The following is an 18,617-nucleotide window of genomic DNA, read 5'->3' on the forward strand; positions in this document are numbered from 1 at the left end:
GCTAGAATTTAGTTCAACACCTAACTTGCAGATTTAAAACAAGGAACACAGAAAAAAAAAATTTGGCATTTCACTACAAAGCATACTGATGGGAATCAACTCTAATTACATTCAGTTCAGTTGCCAGGGTGCTTGCAAATAGAATTCTTGTCCTGAAGGCCCAGTCCCCTCAGTCTCTCCATGTGCAAAAACTCCTAGTGCTACAGCTCTGGAAATGCTTTGTTCCCAGAGATCTCTCCTTGCTGAAAGCAGAGCATGTGATGAATCTGCCTGGCAGAAGCCTCTCTCAAAATGAGTTTACCAAAGGTCATGCACATGATGGATGGCATTTTCGTTTTTTACTGCAGTAAAGTGAGCAGCAAAGAGAAGCACTGCTTCCACCTCATGGTACTTTGGATTACAGCAGTTTATGCTAACAAAAAAAGCCTTGGGGCATATCTAAACACAAAAGTTGTACAACTTTAACTATACTGGGATAGTTTAAGTGGTATAACCTCACTGTGTGACTGCACTTATACCAGCATAAAGGTGCCTTATATAGGAATGGCTTATTCCCATATGGATTCACTCCAGATACCTCAGTTAACCCCTAAGGCCTTGTTTAGACTAGGATCTAAAGATGTGTTCTACTTCGAGTGATTGCTCATATCCATTCCAATATACGTGAGTGCACGCCATCGTGCACTGGTTCCCGGAACTTTTTTCCCCTTAGCAGACGCCATAGGGTCGGCTCAGGCGCCCCCTGGAGTCCTGCGCACATGCCGCGGTATATGAGGTACAGCCGACCCTATGGGCCCTCAGTTCCTTCTTCCTGCCCGTGACGGTTGCTGGAACGTCTCTTGCCTCTTGCAAGTAGCATTCCCCTTACTGAACTGAGTTATCGTTGTTTGATTAGTTAAGTATTAAGATAGCGTTAAGTAGTGTGTTTAAGTTTAGTTAGCATTAGAATAGAAGCCCCTAGGGGCTTAGGGCCGAGCCATGCCCAGCTCTCCTGGGTTTAAGGCTTGTGCCGCTTGTGGCAAGCCCCTTCCAGTGAGTGACCCTCACAATCACTGCCTCAAGTGTCTGGGGGAGCAGCATCGGAAGGACAAGTGCAAAGTCTGTAAAGCCTTCAAGCTGAGGACTCAGAAGGAGCAGGATATTCGGCTGAAGGCTATTCTGATGGAGGCGGCGCTCCGACCGGCCTCCGAACCGCCGCGTTCCACCTCGGCACCGAACGTTTCTTCGGCGCAGAGCGCTCCACCAGCACCGGAGTCTACTCAACGTCGACCATCCCCGGTGCCGAAGAAGAAACAATGCCAGGGCGTAGAGTGCCCATGCTCCCCCGCACTGCCTGCCTGGGCGGGGTCGAGCGCGGAGGTGCACCAGCCACGGCCTGTTGAGCTTGCTCCGGAGCCTGCATCTCCGCACAGGGAGCCTCCACCAACTCCTGGGGGTGGGGGAGCACCCCTGCAAGGCCCATTGACACCGGAGGCATTCCATGCAGCACGGGCCATGATGGCCATGACCATGCCTCCGTCCCCCCCTCGGCCGAGGGGACTGGTGTCTCGGGGTAAACTCGCGCTGGGTGCCCCTGGTGGATGGTCAAGACCCCCGCAGGGGAAATGTCTCCCACCAGATGGCCACAGAGGGTAGAGCACGACGGCTCCCCTCACAGCTCCAACTCAGAGTTGTCGAGCTCATCCTCCCCGTGGCACCGAGGATGGTCCCCGGCACCGGAGGCATTGCGCTCGAGGCGGCACCGCTCCAAGTCTGCCTCGCACAGCGGTCGCAGCTCTCGCTCTTGGCACCCCGGCACCGAGCCCTTTGCCCGCACGGCACTGGACCCGATCTCCGGCACGGAGCCCAGCACCGAAAGACCTGTCGACCCGTCGCAGATCTTGGTCTTCCGAGTCAGGCTTGGCACCGAGACGCCACGGACGGAACCATTCCCGGTCCCCAGAGAGCAAGCGGCACTGGAAGTCCTCAGAGCCGAGGCGGAGGGCGTCATCGTCCAGCTCGTCGGGGCGTGCGTTCTCCCATCGGCACTGCTCGCGGCAGCACCGACGCTCTTCCACCTTGTCGGGGTCATCTAGAGGCCGGTCCCCAACTAAGGGCAGTAAAAGCCGGAGAAGAGGTTGTCGGCACCGGTCCAGCGACTCCAGGTCCTGGAAAGACAGGGGTACCCGCTGCCTCCAAGACGCCCCACAGCTGGTATCGATGCCAGCACTGGGGTGGCCGCGAGGTCCCTGGCAGTGGCCTTATTGGGGCCCATCAGGGGCACAGATGGGACAAAAAACTGTGTCAGTCCCATCCTCAGAGGTGTAGCCAGTGCCCCTCCCCCCAGCCAGCAGGCTAAGGGTCATTCCTCAGAGGAGGAATCAGACCCAGAGGAGGTACCCTCCGCGGGGCCCCCTCAACAATCTTCCTCCTCCTTTCCAGATGAGGCGGCCGCTAGAGACCACAGGGTTCTTAAGCTGGCCAAGGCCCTGTGGCAAACCCCTGCCTCGGTTGCCCCCACATCCAAGGGCACTGAGAAAAAAAATACTATGTCCGAGCAGAGGGCTTTGAGTTTTTGTTTACCCACCCGGCCCCGGGGACTCTGGTGGTGGATGTGGCCAACCAGAGGGACAGGCAGGGTGCCTAGGCACTACGCCAAAAAACAAAGATAATAAGAAACTTGATCTATTTGGGAGAAAGATATACTCCACCAGGGCATTGCAGTTCCGCACTGCGAACCACCAGGCCCTCCTCGGTCATTACAACCTGAACCTCTGGGACTCCATGAGGTGGTTTGCAGAGAGGTTGCTCCAGGACCAGGCGAAGGACTTTGCCACAGTCCTTGAAGAGGGTGTCATGGTGGCAGGGGTGGCGCTGCAAACTGCCAGTGATGCAGCAGGCACCACCAGCAGAGCCATGGCCTCTGCAATAGCCATGAGACGGTGTTCGTGGCTGCAGTCATCGGAGCTGTCCCAAGAGGTGCAGCAATCCATACAGGACTTGCCCTTTGATGGGGCAGGCCTGTTCTTGGATAAGACTAACGAGAAGCTGCACGCTCTTAAGGATTCGCGAGCCATGCTCCGTTCCTTGGGACTCGAAGCGTCAGTCTTGACCTCAGCCCCAATGCCAGACGCAGCCACAGTCTAGGCCATCGCCTAAACCTTTTCAGCCCGGTAGAAGCCAAGAAAGGAGCAGGGGGTTCGGACGACATAACCGCTCCAGCTTGTCCGCAACCTCCCAGCAAGGACCCTCTAAGGCAGGGGTGTCAAACATACGGCCCGCGGGCCGCATTTGGCCCGCGAACCTTTGTTATGTGGCCCGCGAACCTCTCTGATCCTGGCCGCCGAAATTAAGTAGCGGAGCCGCCGAAAGTCTGCATTGCCACTTTAAGAGATTTGTGGGGCCAGCGTCTTAAAGCGGTAATACCCTTCGCTCCAGAATTGTGCCGCCGAAAAGGAGAACTCGTCCTAAGTTTTTCGGCGGCGGGTATCCCTCCTGGAAATCTGTTAAAGTGGCAATGTCAGTGTCCCCACAGAGAAAGGGCAGCGCTGAAAGCTACTGATGCTGCGCCGCCGAAAATGAGCAGAGGGCCTGAAATATTCGGCGGAGAGCATTGTATGGCCCCTTGAAAGTAGAGGTTCTGTGATTCCGGCCCGTCACTTTGAGTGAGTTTGACACCCCTGCTCTAAGGGGGCCAACCATAAGAAACGATTTTGATGGTGCGGCGCGGGTGGCACCACTACCTCTCTCCCGGATCTGCCCCTTCCGTTTTCACACAGGCTAAGACCCTTCTACGCCAAGTGGCAAAACATCACCTTAGACCATTGGGGTCCTCGGCGTAGTTCTCCGGAGATATGCCCTCCAATTCACGGCCTTCCCCCCATACTCCTCCTCCCCCCGTCCCTCTTCAGGGACCCCTCTCACAAGCAACTTCTTTTTGCAGGAAATAGGGAAGGGATTTTACTTCAGGTTCTTTCTCATCCCCAAAGCAAAAGGGGGCCTGAGACCCATATTAGATCTATGCCGACTAAACAAATTTATCAAGCGTCTCAGGTTCCGCATGGTCTCTCTAGCCTCCATTATCCCTGCTCTGGATCCAGGAGATTGGTATGCCGCCCTCGATTTGAAGGATGTGCATTTCCTTATTTCCATCCTTCCCAGCCACAGGCGCTTCCTCCGGTTTATGGTAGCTGGCTGCCACTACCAATTCACGGCCCTGCCCTTTGGCCTCTCGTCCGCCCCCAGGGTATTTACCAAGTGTATGGCAGTAGTGGCGGCCCATTTGCGCCACAGAGAGGTGCAGATCTTCCCGTACCTGGATGACTGGCTGATCAGGGGCAGGTCCAGGTCTCATGTTCAGAACAGCCTATCCCTCACCTGTACGACATGCAGCAAACTGGGGCTGCTCATAAACGAGCAGAAGTCCACTCTTACCCCAGTGCAATGCATAGAGTTCATTGGGGCCACCCTGGACGCTACCCAGGCCAGAGCCTTCCTCCCACAACCTCGGTTCAAGGCTATGGCCACAATTATCGCCCAGCTACACAGGTGCCCCACGACAACAGCCAGGCACTGCCTACAGCTGTTAGGGCACATGGCGGCCTGCACTTATGTGGTGAGGCTGGCTCGCCTCAAACTCAGGCCTCTCCAGGTGTGGTTGGCCTTGGCATATGCACTGAGAAGACACCCCTTGAACAGGGTGGTCATGGTACCCCCAGGGGTCCTAGCCTCACTGAACTGGTGGAGGACTCCCGGGGAGGTGTTGAAAGGAGTTCCCTTCAGGGATCTGGCCCCATCGGTCACCCTGATCTTGGACACTTCGAATGTGGGGTGGGGAGTCCACATCAGCGCCGACCTGAGCACCCAACGGCTATGGTCGGAGGAGGAGAAGAGCCTCCATATCAATGTCAGAGAGCTCAGGGCAGTCAGGTTGGCCTGCAAGGTGTTCCTCAGATTCCTGAGGGGCAGGATGGTTCAGGTCCTGACAGACAATACCGCAGCCATGTTTTACATGAACAGGCAGGGGGAGCGTGCTCCTCGGCTCTCTGCCAGGAGGCCATTCGACCATGGGACTTCGCAGTGAGGCACGACTTTCACTCTTCTGCCTCTCACCTCCCGGGGGTCAGGAACGACCCCCGCCAGAGGGTCTACCCCGCCACGATTGGTCACTGCACCCGGAGGTGGTGACTTTTATTTTCCGCAAGTGGGGTGTTCCCCAACTGGACCTGTTTGCGTCGTCCTGGAACAGGAAGTGCCCAAGGTTCTGCTCGCTCCAGGGTCGTGAGCTGGGCTCCATCTCCAATGTGTTCCTCATCGAGTGGAAGGGGACCCTCATGTATGCGTTTCCCCCCATTCCGCTCCTGCCCAAGGTCCTCTTGAAAATCAGGAGGGACAGAGTGGACATGATACTCATTGCCCCAGCCTGGTCAAGTCTGCACTGGTACAGTATCCTGCTGGACCTGTCGATCACCCTGCCAGTGGAGCTCCCGAGACGACACGACCTGCTCTCCCAGGACCAGGGTCATGTGTTCCACCTGGACTTGGACTCCCTGCACCTGACGGCCTGGAGGCTCTGTGTCTGATGGAGGGGGAAAGAGCCTGCTCAGCGCAGGTCCAACAAATTCTGCTGGGCAGCAGAAAACCTTCCACACAGGTTGTGTACCAGGCCAAGTGGAGACGGTTTACCTGCTGGGCAGAGTCCCGAGGCATCCTGCCAAGCTGCTCGCTTATCCAGGCGATCCTGGAGTATCTACTCCAGCTGAAACTCCAGGGTTTGGTGCTAGCCTCCCTGAAAGTCCACCTGGCGGCTATCTCGGCTTTCCACCAGCCACTAGAGGGGAGATCCCTGTTCTCCCACCTCATGACGGTTAGATTCCTCAAGGGGGTGGAGAGGCTCTATCTGCAGATCCGTGACCCGGTGCCTCCCTGGGATCTAAATATGGTCCTCTCGAGACTCATGGGGCCCCTCTTCGAGCCCATGGCTACATGCCCGCTGCTCATCCTATCGTGGAAGGTAACCTTCCTGGTGGCCATTACCTCGGCTAGGAGGGTTTCCAAGATTAGAGATTTGACCTCGGAGCCCCCCTACACCATGTTTTATAAGGTCAAGGTGCAGTTGAGACCCCAGCCAGCCTTCCTGCCTAAGGTGGTCTCCCAATTTCACTATAACCATGACATCTTCCTCCCTGTGTTTTTTCCAAAACACACGGGTCAGAGGAGGAGCGAAGATGGCACGCGCTAGACATGAGACGAGCCCTGGCCTACTACATCGATAGGACAAGGCCGTTCCGGAGGACAACGCAGCTCTTCGTCGCCATGGCAGACCGGATGAGGGATCACCTTCACCTGTCTCTACCCAGCGCATCTCCGCATGGATCATCGCCTGCATCAAGTGCTGCTACGAGCAGGCGAGGGTACCACTTCCAGGTGTCAACACAGCGCACTCAACCAGAGCCCAGGCCTTGTCTGCGGCCTTCCTGGAGAGGGTGCCCCTGCAGGACATCAGCAAAGCTACCACCTGGTCATCGGTACACACCTTCACGTCCCACTACGTCATCATGCAGCAGGCGAGAGAGGATGCGGGATTCGGCAGAGCTGTGCTGATGAGAGCAGCTCACCAGTAACTCCTACCCACCTCCAAGGTATGGCTATTTAATCACCTATATTGGAATGGATATGAGCAATCACTCGAAGTAGAAAACAGGGTTACTTACCAGTAACTGTTGTTCTTTGAGATGTGTTGCTCAGATCCATTCCATAACCACCCTCCATCCCCACTGTCGGAGTCGGCAGAAAGAAGGGACTGAGGGCCCGTAGGGTCGGCGGTGCCTCATATACCGCAGCATGAGCGCGGTACTCCAGGGGGCACCTAAGCTGACCCTACGGGGTCTGCAAAGGGGAAAAAAGTTCCGGGAACCAGTGCACAGTGGCATGCACTCACCTATACTGGAATGGACATGAGCAACACATCTCGAAGAACATCAGTTACTGGTAATTAACCCTGTTTTATTAGAATATGCTGGCTAATACATGTGAAAAGTACAGTGTAGAAAAGGCACGTTGCCATTACCACATTCTAACCTGGACAAGTAAAGCCTGTGGAAGAGCCAAGGTTTTAAGTCCACCATCTTAGCGCATGTTAAAGCAGGGGTCGGCAACCGGTGGTATGCATGCGATGATTTTGAGCGGCACGTGGCAGCACTCAGCCCCAAGCAGCGCCACGCAGCGGCTGCTCCCCACTTCCAACCCTGCCCCTCGCCCACGTGGGCCCAGCGGGGGCGCCCTCGCTGGAACCGCATTGGTCCCGGCCCAAAGCAGCTCAGCGCCATGCGCTGGCCACTCCCCTTTCTGGCCCCGCCCCTCTCCCATGTGGGCTCAGCGGTGCCCTGTCCAGAGCCATGCCGCTCCCGGTGCAAAGCAGATGGCGGGGGAGGAGGAGGGGGAGGCAGAGCAGCTGCCACACAGCGCTGCTTGGGGCCAGGAGAGGCTCCTGGCCAGCACCAGTGGCGCACTGACCCAGTCCCTCAGCCTCCTGGCCCCTCTTCTGCCCCCACACTGGGCACATCTAGGCAACTCGCAGGCAGCCTTCCCCCCCCGCTGCCGGAGCCTTCCGTCCCTCTCACTCCTGCTCCCTGCCAGAGGGCCACTGGGGATATCAGCAGGGGGCAGCTCCTCAGAGGAAAGCCCGGCCAGCAGCCCCCCAGGCCGGCGCCCCCGCCTCCCCTGAAGCAGGGGCGGGTAAAGAGGGAAAGCAGGAAACAGGGGGCCCAAATACAAATAGTGGCCCCCAGGCGCTGGCACGTGGGAGAGGGGAGGGGGGAACACTTGGCATGCTCCTTCCCAAAGTTGCTGACCCCTGTGTTAAAGTCTGCACTGCTCTGTCTACACTAGACTTTTCAAGCATGTTAATTAGAACGTTAGCTAATATTCTAACCACACAACTTTAAATTCTAGTTTAGATGGTCTAAATGGCACTACTGAACTCGATACGTTTTGGTATGTACCGGGGTTTACAAATGGATAATGTAAACTCTTGCAATAATAACTCCAGAACTTCAGTTGTGTTGCAGAAGCAGGGGGAGGAGAGCCAGCAAAGCTGCATTCTATGGAGTGGTGACAGGGTCTGCAGACACTGCTGACAGTGCCATTGGGGCTCGAGGAGAGAAGGCTGTTATGCAGGACTTGGGATGGGTGGGGAGGAGCAGGGTAGTAGATATCAGGTCTTTGATCAGTGTGAGCACCACAAACACTGCATATCACAATCTACTGGGAATACAAGCTAGAAATGATTGTGAAATTCTGCCTTTTGAATTCACTGGCATCATTTTTCTGTGTGAGTTCATTCGAGAACATAGTGATTGTCTGGTTTCACCCTCATAGTTGTTATTGGGGCAGTTAGTGCACTGGATGAGATATTTAGTGCAGACAATCACTACGCTCTCGAATGAACTCACACAGTAAAATGATAAAAGACAAAAACACCCTCTCACTTGTGGGCGAGCACTTTTCACGAAGCGATCACTCTACATCTGACCTATCTGTCCTCATCCTCAAAGGAAACCTGCACAACACTTTCAAAAGATGAGCCTGGGAGCTTAAATTCATAACTTTGCTAGACTCTAAAAATCATGGTCTTAATAAAGAAACTGGATTTATGGCTCATTGCAACTATCTGTATCTGTATCTTTTGTCCTATGACTTCAGGGATGTTAACAGACCACTTCACCTTGAATGGCCCTTTAGAATATGTGCTTACTACTTACACTAAACTGTCTGTTTGGTCTTGTGTTTAGCTGTGACACTAAGTACCTTTCCCAGACCTGAAGAGCTCTGTGTAGCTCAAAAGCTAGTCTCTCTCACCAACAGAAGTTGGTCCAATAAAAGATATTACCGCACCAACCTTGTCTCTCCATTAAACTACACATTAAATTAAATACACAGATTCAATTACTCACCTACTGTATTCTCAATTACAGTATTTTACAGTTGTTTTCTCTGCAGAAAAATAGAGGGAACATGAAATAGTGTGCAACAGGAATTACAAAATAAAGCAACTGATGACAGGAAATAAAACAAGAAACTGTACACTAATTTCTAACAGAAAAGATAGGAAGCCTGACAGTTCATATGTGTAAAGTTCAAAAGAAGAAAATAGAGAATATTTTATCAGTTGATTTAAACGGCATCCTTTCCATTACACCAAAGATTTTCACTTCTTTGGGATTCCATTTTCGACCAGAAAGGAAAAGCAGGAAGCCATTTTTCCTCTGCAGACTTATTAATCAATTAACAAACCAAAAAATATTCCAACAAAACTATTGAAAGTGGTATGAAATTTAGGATTAGGCAAAAATATTATTAAAAAGATTTATTACTGTCATTGAAAATTATGGTAATATTGGCACATATATACTTTATAATAAATGTATAAAGGGCCTCCTTTTTGTGAATACAAATTTTGTGACATGAAGTTACCACACTTTTGGGCATTTATATGAGGAATTAGGCAAATTGCATATGCAGATGTGGTCACAAAAAGGCATCCCTGTAAATATTTTTTACTATTAGGGCAGAGTAAATAATTTCCTTGATGAGTTCATCTTTTTTTTCTGCTCATGGAATATCTGAGCAGATTGTGAGTTTCTCTTATTTCCTCATTATTCATATCTACCCAGTGATTTTTTTAAGTTATATGAACTAATTGTGAACAGTTCAGTTTGAGAGTATTCAGTACTCTCTATTCCAAACTGGAAGTGTTTTAATTAGCCGTTTCTATTCCATAATCAGCAGGAAGGTTTGCAGAACTTAAGCCACTAGGATTTTAAATCTTTCAAAAAGATGCGGCAGTGTATATAGGGAGAATTAAGAGGAATACAGAATCAATGAATTTTAGACTGAATAAAAGATGCTGCTTCTTTCTGAGCTGCATGGGTGTGAGATTTATTGGCTGGCTGCAGAATTTAACTTAATTTTTTTCTTATGCAGTTCACAAAGTAATTGCATATTTGGCCCTTATTGCAAAGGAAATGGTCAGATTCTTCTCTGGCTCATTCAATTGACTGTGTTCCAAGGCTCCAGAGATGGATTTGGGGAACCCTGTCCCCTTTTGTGTCCACCAGACTCTCATTGCATGTAAAATATACCAAGCACATTGCATATATTGGCCTGTGATTTTCTGCCATCACCACAGCCTTTAGCACAGAATAATTGCATGTAGGGTCCTAGGTGCAAAAGGTGCAGTCAGATTCCTTGAGTGGCTTATTTAATTGCCTCTGGATTTGGTTATTATGGGAACACTTTCCTTATATTGTGTGAGTCTAAGTCATATTGAATACCACTTTAAACGAGCATTTATGAATGTTTATTGATGTTGTGTGCCTAACCTTAAATAAATCCCTTGTCCCTGATATTCTGCCCTAAGCTTTCACAGCTTTAATTGAAGTTGAAGGAAGTGGCAGATCTCTCTAACTTGTTCCATAATTTTTGGGAGTGGAACTCCCATATGCCTAGGGGTGCCAGAACACTTATTGTGGTTTTTTTCTCACTGGAGGCCTGGGATGGATGCTCACTGGACACCTTTACAGCCCCTGTATGCTGCATTGAGTCTGATCCTGACAGAGTTTGTTGGTCACTTGTGCTTTCTGGAGTACGTCCAAAACTGAGAAATGAATGTGGCATTCTGCCTTTCAGAGCTTAGAAACAGGTGTGTGTTGGTAGCATGCCTCATTAGTTTTTTCTTTGTGGTTATTTCCCCTCATTTGCTGAAGTGGCCTAGTCCTGTTTTGGGAAGCCTGTCCCCACAGCAGGGAAAAATGACTCAGAGGAAACTGCGCTATCTAATCTGAGACTATTCAAGAAGAAGAAGAAATACCATGCACCTGCCTGTCTTCTCACTTACACCAGCATAAATAAGCAGTGACTCCAGTGGAATTAAGGCAACATTCCCACGACCAAATATTAGAAATTGGAGCAATGTTTACTGAGATAAGGCAGTGATCTCATTCTGAATATTACTTTCTTTGGACTCGATCTTGTGCCCATTCAACTAATTGGGCCAGATCCTCAGGTAGTCTAAATTGATGTAAATCTACCATGTACCAAAACTACAACATTTTACACCAGCTAAGGATCTGACCCAATTTGTGTAGAACTGAAATCTGTTTTGGTAGCCTCTGATATTAAAAAAAGAGCTTGAATTTCCCACTGGCTGGAGTAATACAAATTTTGTAAATGTTTGCTTCTTTGCTAAGTTGCCAGCAACCTTGGTTTGCCTTAAACAGTCCTGGCTTTGTACAAAATAAATGTTTTGATGTCCCGGCCAAATTCCCAGGATGAGAGAGAGAGAGAGAGATGTTTTGCCTGCCAGAAATTCCCCTCCTCCCCCAATTCTGTGCATCCTAGTGTTGAGTAAGGTCCTCAGTAGGTTGATTATTTAGGCAACAGAACAATAGCTATGTTAGGAAATCTGTTTGCGGGACACTATCTCTGCTCAGGATCCCTGCCTTTTACAGGCTTGTTATTGCATGAAATACACAACAATATTGGGGGAGTGGAAGGATGGACACATTTTTGTCCATTTTTGGAAGATATTGTGGGATGTTGCAGAAGGACAGGGAGCACATAGGGGTATACTGCAGAATTGGGACAAACAGGGGACCCTAAGGAAGGCAGGAAGCTACAAACCCCTCCATCTCCCAAGGCAGACACCAACAAGAGGTAAGTCGCCAGATGTGCCTGTAGGAGAGAGAGGAGGGAGATGTGTCACTCCCCATCCCGCAATGGAGAACGTAGGAGAATCCCCCTGAAGATGCCCAAAAAGTGGACAGGACTGCTACTGCTCCCTGAAAATACCAGGGGAGAGAGAGAATTGCTGGCTGCTGGGCCTCTCCCTAAGAAAACAACTGCCGGTAAATAGGAGGTTATTTGGGGAAAGATAGGGTCTCCATGGGTTCTAACAAGTTAGTTAACACTCAGATTCAGGCTTTATGAGTCAAAGAATTGATATTAAATCAAATTAGGATGCACTGCAACTTTCCAGCAGGCCACACCAGAGTCCAACTTCTCAGATTGGTCACATTTTTCTTTTAAATGTGGTAACTATGACTGACCATTTCCTTGGAACTATTCAGTACTAACATCAGCAAACTCGTAAGTTTAGTTAACATTTAGGAGACTACAGGACAGATATTTTACAAACATTCACATCTATCTATTCATCCATCCTGCTAAGCCTTCATTTGGTGGACAGCCTGGAAACATGCCGGACAGCATGCTTACCTTTTGGGACTTTCCCCTAGAGTTCATCCAAAGAAAAAGTAAGCAGTATTTCTAGTGTGGATCTTTGTGAGCATGACAAAGGCACAAGAGTATTGAACTCTGGTGAACCCCTTGCTGGAGTTCCAGGTGTTCTGAAATTCTTGTCTTTTTCTCCTCTTCAGAGGATACAACTGCTGCTTCAGCTTTTACAAGTTGTCACTCCTGCATTTGATGATCAGGGTGCCATTAATAATTTCTCTACAAACAGTCATGACACCATAAAAGTACATGCAAATTATGTGTAAGATGATTTTTATGGATTTTTAAAAAAGCCACTCAAGTGTGTCAAAATAATTTCAAGCAACAAAGCTAAGGTTCCAGAAGGAATGACTGCCGATTGAGTTTTAAAAGTAAATCTTTTCAACGACCAGCATAGCCATCTAATTCAATTTTTTATGAGTGCTCTCCAGTGCCTAGTTTTCAAACCATATTTCTGAATTTCTACAGTACATTGTGCAGTCTATGCATGTACAAATTCTTGACCGTGTGGGCAATAATTTTCTGGTATGGAAGGCACAAATATGACAGATGGTTAGATGGGCCTCACTTTTGTCAACAAGGATACCTTTCCACTACAGAAGCTGCCTTGTTTGACTTTGAATATCAACCCAGCAGACTCTTTTCCCTCAAACTCATATTGCAGACTATTGGCCTACTGGCATGGACAAGGTCAGTTGGGTTAAATATTTGTTATAGCAAAGTGTGCTTCAGGGCATAAAACAACCTCTAATTAATGGAGGTCAGGAAAAAGCTTTCCCTGTGGGAAGGTTACTCCTTAAATGTCTTTTGCAGGGTTTCTTGGATTTTCCTCTGAAGCAGCTGGTACCAGCCAACGTTGGACATGGGACTAGACAGACCACTGACCTGAGCTGATACAGCAATTCCTATGGGCTAGGCACAGTTCATGATCACCAGTCTGCAGACACATCAGACATCAATGATGATATTTCACTGATAGTAGTGGGAATTAAAAGACAACAGTTCATCAGAATCTGGAGGGCAGCTCTCCCTTTCCACTCCCTTCTCCAACTGAAGCTGAGATTTTTAAATGTGGGCCAAAATGTTTATCTTTAATTTGAGTTTGGGCAAAGTAAAATCTTGTTGCCATAAGTATGTGCTCCCAGTAATCTCTTAACACTGTGTATGTGAGTTTGAAACTCAAACAGGAGGGAACCTATTTTTTAATAATGTTGCACAAAAATAATTTTGGGTGTTAGTGGACAAAAAAATAGGTATGATTTTGTCTCTAGTTTCCAACTCAAAAGAGTCGGAATTTAGTATTTAAAGTCCCCAAGAAACTATAACAAATTATTGTTAATAAATTGTTAGTTTATTTTCTAGCAATGTAATGCAAGCAATTTACGAGCTCGGTGATATGATTTTTAATAGCTGTTTAATAGCTGCCAATTAAATAGGTCCTATGTTGCTAGGAAACGAGTTCTGCTAAAGAAACACTTTTTCTCTTGATGACTAAAGAAAACGAAGATAGAATGAAGCATCAGTTTAATAACTAGTACGTCCTTTGTCTGGGGACTATATCCTGCATGATGAGGATGGAAAGGTGGGCTGGATTTGATGAACAAATACTGCTTATTATTTGCATTACATTAGCAGCTAGAGACCCTAACCAACATCACTGGCCCACAGCCCTGAGCTCTGTATATAATCATAATAAGAGACAGTTCCTGATCTCAGGTGCTTACATTCTAAATAGGTGAGACAGACAAAGCATGGCAGAAAGAACTAGAACATACAAGCAGAAGATTAAAAATTGAGGCACGAAGATACACAAAGTCACATAAAGTCTGTGTGAGACCTAGGAACAAAACCCAGATTTTCTGAGTCCTGGTCCAGTTCTTTAACACAAGACCATCCTTTCTCAATAACAGATCTTTTCCACTTCTAACTACTATTTAGATTGTATGGTAAGATCCTTTGGGAAGAGACCTGTCATTTCCCTTTTCTGTGAAGTGCCATGCATAACTGCCCTGTATAACTGGTAACAAAAGGCTATTAACCATTAAGGAACAGTAGGTTCAGCATAAGGATTAATTCCAGTGCTGCCAGCTAAGTCATGAGATAGATAGGAGAGGGTTGTTGTCAGGTCCTCCCAAAGTGCTGCTTTTTCCCAGCTGGAAATGAGCAATGAAATTCCTCAAGGGGAAGACATCTGAGTAACTTTGCTCAGATAAGCATGTGCATAGTCTGAGTAAAAATCCCTTCCCCACTTAGTTATTTAGCTTTAACTCTCTTCTCTCTCCTTTATTGTCATAATTTCAATATATTCAGCCACAAGTATTTGAAAATCATGAGCCAGCCTCCAGCCCCGCAAAATCATGAGACTGCCTTGAAAATCATGAGATTTAAGAAATAATAAATCTTGGGTTCTTTTAATTTGCCTTCTGGTGTTGGAGGGTTTAGGGTTCACATTCTTAATAGTTTCTTCATAGCTATGAGGGCTAGAAACTTACTTAGAAAGCAAGCAGGCTGAGTTTATAAAGGTACTAACCTGATTCCAGTACTCTGAGCTCTAAGAAAAACACCAAATACCATGATACTCATGATAAAATAGAGAGATTGTCATTTCCAGATGCCAACTAGTCTCCCAGGCACGGCTAGATTAAGGCAGTTTGGGGGCCTAGGCATGCCATAATATGGGGCCCCTGGTGGCTCCACACCAGCTTCACAGTTCCAGCCCTACTTGGGTTGAGAGAGGCAAGAGTCCCCCACTTTCCCGCCCAAAGAGGCAGTGGCTCGGGGAAGTGCTGGAAAGAACTTCCTTCCCTTCATGAGCATCAGTGGCAGTACCATAGACAACTTTTCCCCTACAGACTCAGGAGTGGCAGCAGAGGGATCCCCAGTACTTACACCCTGACTGTTGGGGTATCTGTTTAGATGGATGTCAGGCCCTCTGCACTCTCCTCCCTCACACAGAGTCCTCGGTTGGTGGCACTGGCAGCCTCCTCATCTCTCCTGAACATTGTGTCTTGGAGTTAACACCCCTGTGAGGAGCATAAGGCAGTTCAGACCTACTGTTTCAGGTTGTGTACAGACTTGGGCAGACATTATGGCAATGACTACACTCAGGTCACATTTTCAAGTCTTTCTTCACAACCAAGAGGGCTAGCAACTTGCTTTTAAAAAAAACCAAACAAAAACAAACACACACCCCGAGAGCTGACATTTTGGTGTAATCACGAGTCCAAAAGCTGGGGACCTGAGTACTGGCCTATAGTACCTTATGCCTTAATATGGCCCTATTTCTGTGGTAGACAGAACCTGATTTTTAAGGTTATAACAAGTAAGTAAAATCCACCCCTTTTGTTTTTTTGAATCGTAACTTTTCAAGCCTTTTAAATGATGTATAAAAGGTACAAGCCTATTTTTTCTCCCATTGAAGGTCACATTGCTCAGTACTTCAGTGTTTTGTGGGGGCCACGTGACCAGAGTTGAATTTCACCTATCATGAAGTTGTTTAACGAAAACAATTAAGAACTGGCTTGTCCTGTACTGAAAATTGAGAAGTTCTATTAAAGGCCATATGAAGCAAAAGAAAAAAAAGTGTGGAAATTGAATCAGTGCAGATCCATTTTCAGGACCTGTGCACACAGTTTATGAAAGTTAGGGTTAATCCGTCTGTGTGCGCGTGGGTAGTAGGGATTATCAGAAAGTCTGATGTACACTGTTTATTTCAGGTATTTCTTCACTTAAAAACCCATCACAGGATGGAATAGTTTAATGCAGCGGTTCTCAACCTTTTTTTCCCCGAGTACCACTCCAGTCAGGTAGAGTCAGGTCGAGTACCGCTTCACCTGACTGTACCTGGCCAGAGCACTACTCGGAAAATGAGCGCAGTAAGCACTTTCAATCAATGCCCTCAGCCGAAACCCTACAGCCATTTGCACATTTTCGGCGGCAGCAAGGGGGCATGATTTGGCGGGGGGAGGGAAGAGCGGCAGCGGCGGCTTTTCTCAGCAGGCCAGGGGAGCAACGGTGGGAGGTTTTCTCGGCGGCGGTGGGGGGGGGGAATCGGCGGCGGGCGGGTTTCTCAGCCCTGGGGGGGAGGGGGGAGGGAATCAGCAGCGGCGTTTGTCGGCGGGGGCGGGGGGATCGGCGGCAGCGTTTGTCGGCGGCTGCGGGGGCGGGGGGGGATCGGCGGCAGCGTTTGTCGGCGGGGGCGGGGGGATCGGCGGGGACGGGGTTTCTCGGTGGCGGGGAGGGGGGGATTCGGTGGCGGAATCGGCGGCGCGGTTTGCCTCGCGTACCACCGAGCCGGCTTCCGCGTACCACCGGTTGAGAAACCCTGGTTTAATGGACAGACATCTCAGTCGATGGTTTCAGTATATTTTTTTGTTTGTTTTGCTTTTATATTAGATAACTCCTTGAGAAAAAAAATAAACCCTCCAAAATAAAAATATTTTCATTCACTTTTAGATACAGTGATCTCAAATATTAGGAAATTTTTACAGCTTTCATGCAGCTATATTGTTTTTGCGTGGTGATTAAAAAAAAAAGTCTGCCTTAACTTTGATAACCTTATAGAAATGTTACATGGGTATATGAACTTCCAGACTAATTTACAAGTGATACTTGCATGCTTAAATCTCTAATGTAGTGTTTGTAGTTCTCATTTGTAACTGCATACATTATTCCTGAAGCTAGGTAATAACTTACTGAATTATTGCCTACTTCTTCTAGCCTATGTAACTATGTAATAAAGGGACATATTACTAGCAATTAAAGAGCATACTTGTCACTGGTGTGTATGCTGCTGAAAAGCAAAGTATATAAACAGACAGATTAGATAGAAAACTATCAGACTTGGGAGAAGGGTCCTTGCACCATCATCTGTGATAAGGCCCTTTTACAGCTTCCTAGTGCAGGTCCCTATTCAGCAATTTAAGCATGTTCATTGACTTAAGAACTACATTTAAGCATGTCCCATTGACTTAAAATTAAGCATAAGCTGAGGTAAAAGGTATCCTAGCAATTGGGAGAACTCTTCATAAGTCTAGTGAAAACGACAATTCCTCAAGATTTAGCTTGTAAGGGCAAAAACAATCACTTTAAAATTTAGGCTAAATAGTCTTGAACATTCCAGAAATGTTATTGTAAGCCTGATATTAATTACTACCTTAAAACACCTTATGACATAATTAACTAATGTTGTTTGACACAAATAATTCAAGACATAAGATTCTGGAGACTGTAGATAAGGCATACTACATATTACTTTTAATACTGTCAGTCCTACAAGCTGCTACTGGATTCTTCAGAAATTCAGTATTTATCTGATATTCTTCTGAGTTCAAGCTAGCTTTCTTTTGTTACAAGAAAGTATCCACATCTTCACATATACAACCGCACAGTGACACAGTTGACTCATAAGTTGCTGACTGTTTTCTGCTGAAAACAAGCTGGAAATAGACTGGAAGCTTTGTCATGTAGATCTTAGACTATTTTCTGGCTGTGACTAACACACTTTTTATCTTACCCTATTCCCAGCTCTCTCTTTACATTTGCAACATGTTCTCAACCCTGTTGATTAAAACTTATTTCTTATGAATGTAGTAGGGTTTATAGGGCTGTCTCAGAGGAGCCGACTAACACAGTCTCACCCAGACACACTCACGGTCTCTTTGGAAAACACAAGATTAATATTCTTTTCACCAAGGTTAATTTATTCTGGGCTTGTGATAAGATTATGGAAGTTGTCCCTGAGCACCAGGTGGCCTCTTTTCACATTTCTGTACATACACTTTATTCACTATCATCTCTTTGCCTGGTATGCCCAGAGAAAAGCCTACTTCTTCAAGCAGCATGACTGAAGCCAAATTAACCCTTGCTTTGCCAGTTTGATCAGTTGTTCCTACAAATACATTATGAACCCTTTCAAACAATCTTATTTTATGAAATTGTTCCTCGCTGAACTTGCTCCTGCTCTCAGCAAAGTCAGTAGCTAAACTCCTATTGATTTCAAAAACACCAGGAATGGGTCTTGTATTACACACTTATAATTCATGTACTTGTTGCACCCCCACAGGACAATAAATCAGTCTCCACAACTCCCTCTTCACATACTTTTTTGATCAAATGTATTGCCAGATCAGTGAAATTCTTTACACGTAATACAAAAAAATAGATGATCAGTTACCATAAAAATAGAAGCTGTATGTTATTTTAAATGTTATTAACTTTATAGTCTCTTTGCCTATTTTTAGTCTTGTTTTCTTTCCTGGGTGTTTTTCCATGTTCCTCACTTCAGGCCTTCTCCTGCAAAGCGCTAACCCAACATTTAAATTAATCCACTCCTCAATGTACCT

At 47.5% G+C, this 18,617-nt stretch overlaps 1 protein-coding gene across 1 annotated transcript in view; it reads right to left on the bottom strand.

The window, feature by feature from the left end:
• The window catches only part of CUNH4orf36 (chromosome unknown C4orf36 homolog), a 29,517-nt gene that overhangs the window by 9,038 nt on the left and 1,862 nt on the right, over positions 1-18,617 (bottom strand). The gene's annotated exons all lie outside the window — the stretch shown is intronic.

Source organism: Emydura macquarii, unplaced genomic scaffold, assembly GCF_026122565.2.
Source record: "Emydura macquarii macquarii isolate MOO-44397 ecotype Brisbane River unplaced genomic scaffold, CSIRO-AGI_Emac_v2 contig_1790, whole genome shotgun sequence".
Lineage (NCBI taxonomy): Eukaryota > Metazoa > Chordata > Testudines > Chelidae > Emydura > Emydura macquarii.